A 7872-nucleotide genomic window follows, 5' to 3' on the forward strand; every position below is an offset into this window, starting at 1 on the left:
AAAGCTGGGTCCCAGGATCTGGTTCAGAGAGCAAACCATGACACAAAGAAAGCAAAATTCCTTTTTGAGTTTGGGCTGGTTGCACAAGAGGGGGGGTAAAGGGATCCCGGGGACCTGAAAGGAAAGGGGAAAATTAAGATGGATGGGAGAGAAAGTTCCATAACCGTCAGCCAGTGGACATTATACCCTGTCCTTGTTTTACAGGGAAGGAGTCCCATAGCTTTCAAATGAAAGAGGCAGGATTTAAACACAGAAATTCAAAAGCCTGAAAAAACAACAACAACAACAAAAAAAAAAAAAACCCCAGAACCAAACAAAAGCCTGGTGTTCCCTCTCTCCACCTGCAGCCCCACCCCAGGCAGCATGGAGGCAGTTAGTTGGTCATTCACAAACCCTCTGATCTCCATCTATGGAAAGACTTTGCGGTGAAGGCCACCTCAGTCGTGAACTCAGATGCCGGGTGCTCTGGCAGGAAGCTCTACTAACTATGACCTTGGGGAACAGGCAGTTTCCTCTGGTTAGTGCTGTGGGTGATGGTTCCACCTCCTTCCCCAAGCAAGCTGGTAAACAGCCTTAGCCCCACCTTCCACCCCCAGGTCTCCAGCAGCCCGGCTTCTGTTACTCGGGCAACTGATAAGCAGGGGGCTGGTGTCTGGGCCCCTATAGAATAAGTACCAATCTGAATATGGTTTCCTTTGGGTTTTGTTCTTCCTTGAATATTACCAAAAGAAAAAATAATGAGGAAGGCAAAAGCAAAACAAAGCGGTTTTTAATTTCACGGCCCCATTCCCCCTGGGAACCTGATGCTCATGATTTCCCACGTATTCACACCTTGGTTGCTGCTCAGACCTCCCACCTCTCATGTGGTCCATCGGGTGCTGAGTATTATACCTTCGGCTTCCTCTCAGCAGCAAGCACACTAGGGAGTTCTGTTGCGTGCACCACTGTATATGTGATGTAATATTAGTTCACACACTCCACTTACTCAGAGTATTTTCACAACTGGTCTCCCCTGGTCTTTGCAAGAAGCCTCCAGGTTACGTTGGGTGTGGAAATTCCTCTGAGAGCTGAGATGGTGCCTCCTTCGATCGGAGTTCAGGTTTGCATGGCTTAACCTGCAGCACCCAGCAGCATGTCTGGGACTCAGGAGATGCTCAGCAAAGGACAGCTGCAGAAGAGGGGTTAGAGTGACAGGTAAAGCAAGCTGAGAAGAGAAGAAGTAATGAAGTAGGCTGTGGCCCTTCTCAGCTCTTCATCAGGTCCAGAGAGGGCACCCGCTGAGGCTGAGGCTAACCCTTACCCTTGAGACGGTATCTGATTTCAAGGGTGCAGGCTCCCTCAGGGCACCCACTTTGAATGGCTCTGTTCTGTAGCGTCTGGTTTTGGAACAGGTGTCAGTTTGTTACATATAGTTAAACAGACCCATGAGCACCTGTATGAGTGTTTGTGTGCGTCCATACACACATCTATGTACATCATCTCTTTAAGTATGATCAAGACTTAAGATGGAATGATTTTCTCTGCAGGAGCCAAAGGGAAGAGAAGAGAGCAATCTCTGAGACCCAGATGGGAGCCCGTGGTTGTGAGGGTAATGCTAGTCCTGCCCCCCAGGATCTCTACCCAACCACCTTTCTCTCTTCCTTCCAGGTCCCTGCCCACTGTGACCTTCCCCCACTCTTCCTCCCTTTCTTCACATGCTTGTCTTTCAAAGCCTTTCATCATTTCCTCACGATGGCCACGACCACAGTTGTTCAACTCCTTCCTGGGCTGGGCAGGGACAGAGGGGGTTGAAACACGGGGTCATGGAAACCATACCTTGCTGGGCTTTGTTATTTGGGTGAATGTGGTCAGGACAGCTGGGTGTTGGTGTCATTAATCAGTCAGTGAACAAATATTTATCATTTCCATGTTCTAGGGCTGTGCTAAGTACTCACTGTTCTCTGTTGTCTCTGCTCATTAAGTGAATAAAGGGGAAACAATAGAAGATGGTTCTTCATCAGATCCCTTCATCGGGCTGAAGACAGGGGTTTGGACAGAGCCATCTAGGGCTCTGATCCTGACAGCCACTAACTAGTTGTGACAAGACTTCACCACCACCCTGACATACCCCTACACCCCACCCCTGCCCCTGCCAGGGAGGCCAGGGACTGGAAGGCTCTCATTCTCAAGGTGGGGATTTTCCACGGTGCCAGCAAAGGTGCCAGAGCCTCACAGGGACAGCCTGGGGCATAGGAATGCCTCGGATACAGTCTTTTCCAACTTGACCTTCTATAATTCTAAGTTATTTCTGTCAATAAGTGGCCAGAATATGGTGGTTAATAAGACAAATGGAATTCAAGCAGGCAATACAAATATTTCACTGCAATTCAGGCAAGGAGAAGAGAGTTTTGATTCAAATTAGTCAATTAAAATTCATGTGGGAGAGGCTTGGCTGGCTCAGTTGGTGGAGCATCTGATTCTTGATCTTGGGGTTGTGAGTTCAAGCCCCACGCTGGGTGTAGAGATTACTTACAAATAAAAAAATCTTAAAAAAAATAAAATTCATGTGGACGGTACCTTGGTAAATGATAGAGGTTACCATTCAAAAAATCAAAACAGTGATAGAAGATGCACAATATTCTGAGAAAGGTATAGGACTAAGACTTTATTACCGTAAGAAGGATTCAACTTATTAATGAAGGGTTCATCTAGAATGTTCTTGGAATTACTGTGCAAGCCTTGTTTCCCCATCCAGAGTCTCAGACCAAGCCCTGATTCTGAAATGTCAGTTACTGCAGTCATGGGACTGAGATGGTTTATAAGTTTCCCTTGGTCGGATGAGAAACACATGTAGTTCAAATTGTACAAAGAAATTGTACAAAGACACAGGGTGACAATAAAGGCATGAGTACAAGATCAATACCTTGATAAACTGTGTTCATTCAAGTAGAGTAATTTGTCTTTGTGATGCTGCTTTGGTTGTACTGTGTCACCTTACCACATTTAGCAGGCTGGAATGTTTGATTTACAAGACTTGTCTACCTGTTTGAAATATTTTGCTTATTAGATTTGTAAGTCTTCCCTGCCAGAAGTTGGAAGCATTGGAGAAAATCAGGTATTTAACATTTCTAATTGTAGGTAGAGATGTCTAATAATCTTTGATGATTTACAAAGCCCTCCCAGATCTTTGAGTCCCCTTCTTTCCTCCTACAATGGTGAATGGTGGGTTCATTTCCCTAGCGTGACAGAACTATATGCCTGCCTTATCTCTGGAGGTATCACTTACATCTCCATACTTCCAAGACCTGTGACACTTATTATGATGAGGCTCTGTCCCATATAGGAAACAACAAACGACAAAAACCCTCATACATAGTTGGAATTCCTCAGCAAGGAAGGTAGGGAATTTGGGACACGATGAGAAGACTGGCCTACTCTAATCACACAGGCTATCTGTCTGAGAGCACTATGGAAGTAGGAACCTGGAGATAAGGCTCTCATTTGAGTGTGAATGAAAGGTGAACTCTACCTGCTTTGTGAGTTTGGGCAAGTTTCTGAACATCTCTGAGCCTGTTTCTTCATCTATAAAGCAGGGATAGTAATACCTAGCTCAAAGGATTATTGGTAAAGCTGATTTAAAGTAATGTTTATAAAATTCTTAGCACAGTGCCTGCACATATGAAGAGTTCAATCCGTGAGCCTTGTCTGTTCCTATTATATGAAAGGCCAAGGAGATCTAGGAAATTCCTAAGTGTAATCAAGGGGTTAGGACTGTAGTTCAGTTCAACAAATACGTGTTGACCACATGTTAATGTTGTAGTCATACTGCTGGGAATTTATTCATATTTGATTTTTTAAATTTTTTTAACATTTATTTACTATTATTGGGAGACAGAGAGACAGAGCATGAGCATGGGAGGGCCAGAGAGAGGAGGAGATACAGAATCTGAAGCAGGCTCCAGACTCTGAGCTGTCAGCACAGAGCCCAACGCAGGGCTTGAACTCACAAACTGTGAGATCATGACCTGAACCAGAGTGGGATGCTCAACCGATTGAGCCACCCAGGCGCCCCTAGAAAGGTTTTGTAAAAAGTGAGTAGACATTGTTAAGTGAAAGAAGTCAATCTTAAAAGTCTACCTACTGCATGATTTCCATTCTATGGAATTCTGGAAAAGGCAAAACTATGAACACAATAAAAGGATCAGGGGTTTCCAGGGGTTTCACGGGAGGGAAGGAGGGATGAGTAAGTAGGTGGAGCATAGGCTTGGGAGCGGGGTTTAGGGCAGTGAAACCATTGCATATGATACTGTAATGATGAATACATGTTACTGTACATTTGCCCAAACCCACAGAAAGTATGGGACAAAGAGTGAACACTGATGTAAACTATAGACCTCACTTAATAATAGTGTATCAATATTGCCTTATCAATTCTAACAAATGTACCACACAAATACAAGATGTTAATAATAGGGAAAACTGTGAGGGTGAAAGTGAGGGAATATTCTCTGCACTGTACTTTCCTTTCGATTTTAGTGTACCTGACATTGCTCTAAAACTTAGTGTATTATATTTTTTAAGCAAATAGAATTTTCCGAATTCATTTTATCTCCCAGTCCTAGTTCCTGGAGATTATGAGACTTTATTTTACCAGCCAAAATGCAAGTTTCTCCTTCATGTTTCTAGACCGCTATGTGTTTCTCTTCATCCCAGTACCTCTACATTATATTTTCCCCAGAGGAATGCAAACTCTGTGAGGGCAGGGACCATGCCTAAGTCAGCTTTGGGAGATCCTGTCAGTTTTCTGCTCAGACCTCCCAATGGCTCCCCATTCCAACTGCTTTACATATATTAACTCATTTAATCCTTAGAACAACAATCCTTAGGAAGTAGGTGCCCTTCTTACTCCCACCAGATAATAAGAAAACAGAATCAGAGAGGTTAAGAAGCTTGGGCAATTGAACAAAGCTGGTAACTGGCAGATCTGGGATACCAACCGAAGGTAGTCGGACTTCAGAGTTTGCAGAAAAAGTACCAGAAAACTCCCAATTTTTTTATGCTGTAGGTCACACACATTTTTGGGTTTGTGTAATGATTTTAGGGTGCCTCAATTATGTCTTTTTAAAAATGTTTACTTTTTTTTGAGAGAGAGAGAGAGAGAGCACAAGGAGGGGAGGGGCAGAGAGAGAGGGGGACAGAGGATCCGAGGTGGGCTTTGCCCTGACAGAAGAGAGCCCGATGCGGGGCTCGAACCCACACACCATGATATCATGATCTGAGCTGAAGTCGGACGCTTAACTGAGTCACCCAGGCGCCCCTCAGTTATGTCTTTTTAAAAATGCAGCAATAGAATGGAAGAAAAAAGGAGAACTATCTTGCAAAGAGTAGGAGTGGTATTGTCCTGTGAAACTTCTGTAGTTTTTGTATATTACATGCATGTGTATTTGTGTTGGAAGCCATGTAAAATGTATTTAGAAAGCTCACTGCCTTAACCTGTCAAGAGAGCCATTACCTCAGGTAGCAAGAGGTGCTCCCGGCTCCTGCCAGCCACACCGGGCTCCTGCCTCCTTACTCTGAGAGCACGTTGGCTTTGTTCTGTGCATGTGTTGGCTTTGCCTCCGCAGCTCTTGCCCTCCTCAAACCCAGTGATGGCCAGAGGCAGAAAAACACCATCCCTTCTAGGGAAACCCATACCAGACATCCCCAGCAGATCACTCCTCGACTAGAACAGATAATGTCCTTACCAGCCAGAACTGGGTCACATGCCCACTATAAATGAGGCTCAAGAAAGGAGACTGGGGCTACGATGCTCAGATTCCACCCATGTGATACAACTCTGGCCAAAGGCTGCCAGCAAAGTAAAAGGCAGAATGGATGTTAAGCAACCTCAGTAGAACCCAGGGAAACAAAATGTTTCAAGTGATTTTCTGTCTCCGTAGAGATGGAAGTTTAGGGCAGACTACCCTTCGACTCATTCATTCATTTATTCACTCAAGTATTTACTGATTACCTCGTGTGTGCCTACACTGTTACCAGGCCCTGGGGACACAGAGTTAGGCAAAAGAGACACAGCTGATGCCTCTTGGGGAAAACTCTAGAAAAGGAAAGTGTAGTTGAGTAATCTCAAGGTTATCCAAATATAGAGCACAGACTCCTGTCTTAAAGGGAGAGATTTGAGACCTTCGGCTCCAGGAGCTCTTTGTTGTAATATAAAAGGTCATCTTTGTTTCCATTATTCAGATGTTCTTTACTAATCCTGGCCATTATTGCTTTTTCCTGGCGGATCTATGGGTTACTGTCCTAATCATTTGTCACAGGAGATCAGAAGCCAAGACTCCAAGATGGTTTGAAGGCTAGATAGTTGAGCTTCTGTTCACCTCAAGCCTTGAAGAGGAATTGTACGGGACTACTGATAATGTTATTCTGTACTGGAGAGCCCATCCTTTGGAGATGATTTTGATTTTGTTGTTGTTCTGGTGTCTTGGCACCAAAGGACAAGATCACATCTTGTGTGGGGGTCAGCATTCTCCCCTGTGTGTAATAGACATTGTCATCGTCAATCATTCTAGATATGTGAGTATGGAGGCAGGGATGGACCCCAGGGTATTTCTATTGCAGCTAGGTCAACTGGCCCCTGCAACAGGGAAGGCAGGCAAGGAAGTGTCCAGGAGAGGACCCGTCTGCAGACCCAAGAGCAGTGATACTTCGCTTTTAAATTCCCTCTTTGGTAATATCCTTCTCGTGTCACTAAGCCTTCAGCATAGTCTTAACAAACCTTATTTCCTGATCTTAGCAATCACCTTATGGAACCAGAGATAGGGTCAATATCAGGTTGGACAGAACGGCACAGGGGAGAGCAGGAGCAGTCTGTCTTGAGGCAAATGGGCATAACTGGGGAAGGAGAAAGTAGTAGTTGGATCCCAATGACAAACTCTAATGACAAGCAACTACCCAGAATTGGTCTGCAGACCTTGTAAACACTCTTTAAGCATTTCTCAGAAATACCTGGAAACAGGAGCCTGGGAAAAGACAGTATTTGTGCCATGAAAAGAGACGGAGTTGAGGCCACAGTGATTTGGGCATTACAGGGATGTGTGAAGTTTGGACATTCGGATTACCAATCTATTCTTTCCAGCGCTCACAACCACCTGCAAGATGATTGTATCATCTTAGAGGAGAGCAAGGCTCAGGGGAATGCCACCCTTAGGCTACAGGGCAAGTAAGCAGGTGGGGTTGGGTCCAACGTCAGTCTATTCCGCCATGCTACCTCCCTGGATAAAACTCACTTGGGAGTTTCCTTCCGAGACCTCCGAGAAAGAAAAGCTCATGTCATTTTCTTCCACTCCAGGGCCAGACTTTGGGAGAATAACCTGAGGAATAGGTGGGGAATGGCAACTACAGGAAGAAAAGAAGAAAAAGAAAACAAACAAACACCTTTCACTTAGAAACTGAGGTCTCTTGTTGTATCGTGTAACTTCCCACTTCCTCATACAAATCAGCATCTCTTTTTTTCTCCTTCAAATAAAGTTCTCTTTTCCCTTTTGAAGCCAGTCTCATACCTAAGCCTTCTCCCTTCCTCTCAGACCTTGATCCACCTGTCACTCTCTCTCTCTCTCTCTCTCTCTCTCTCTCGTACATTATATCTTGTCCCTGCTTCCCATCCCTATGCATATAAATATCTTCTCATCTTTCCCAGTTTAACCCACTGCTTCAAACCCATATGTCCCTCTAACTATGCCACAATTAACTTTCCTACAGTTATCTGTACCTTCTCATTCTCAACTGGCTTATACCTCCATTTATGTCACCCTACGGTCCTGATGAGTATTTTTTAAAGTCTCTTAAAATTAAACTCCGGGCACATGGGTGGCTCAGTCATTGAGCATCTGACTT

At 44.6% G+C, this 7872-nt stretch overlaps 1 long non-coding RNA gene across 1 annotated transcript; it reads left to right on the forward strand.

Moving 5' to 3' along the window:
- Positions 1–1030: 1030 nt before the first annotated feature.
- Positions 1031–7500, forward strand: LOC124515648 (uncharacterized). Its single transcript, XR_006962855.1, has 3 exons — positions 1031–1099; positions 1527–1588; positions 7328–7500. It is a non-coding gene; the product is annotated as an uncharacterized LOC124515648 (long non-coding RNA).
- Positions 7501–7872: the final 372 nt, after the last annotated feature.

The sequence above is a fragment of the Lynx rufus genome, unplaced genomic scaffold (assembly GCF_022079265.1).
Source record: "Lynx rufus isolate CCGP_SWC_20201006 ecotype Redwood Valley unplaced genomic scaffold, mLynRuf1.p SCAF_2, whole genome shotgun sequence".
Lineage (NCBI taxonomy): Eukaryota > Metazoa > Chordata > Mammalia > Carnivora > Felidae > Lynx > Lynx rufus.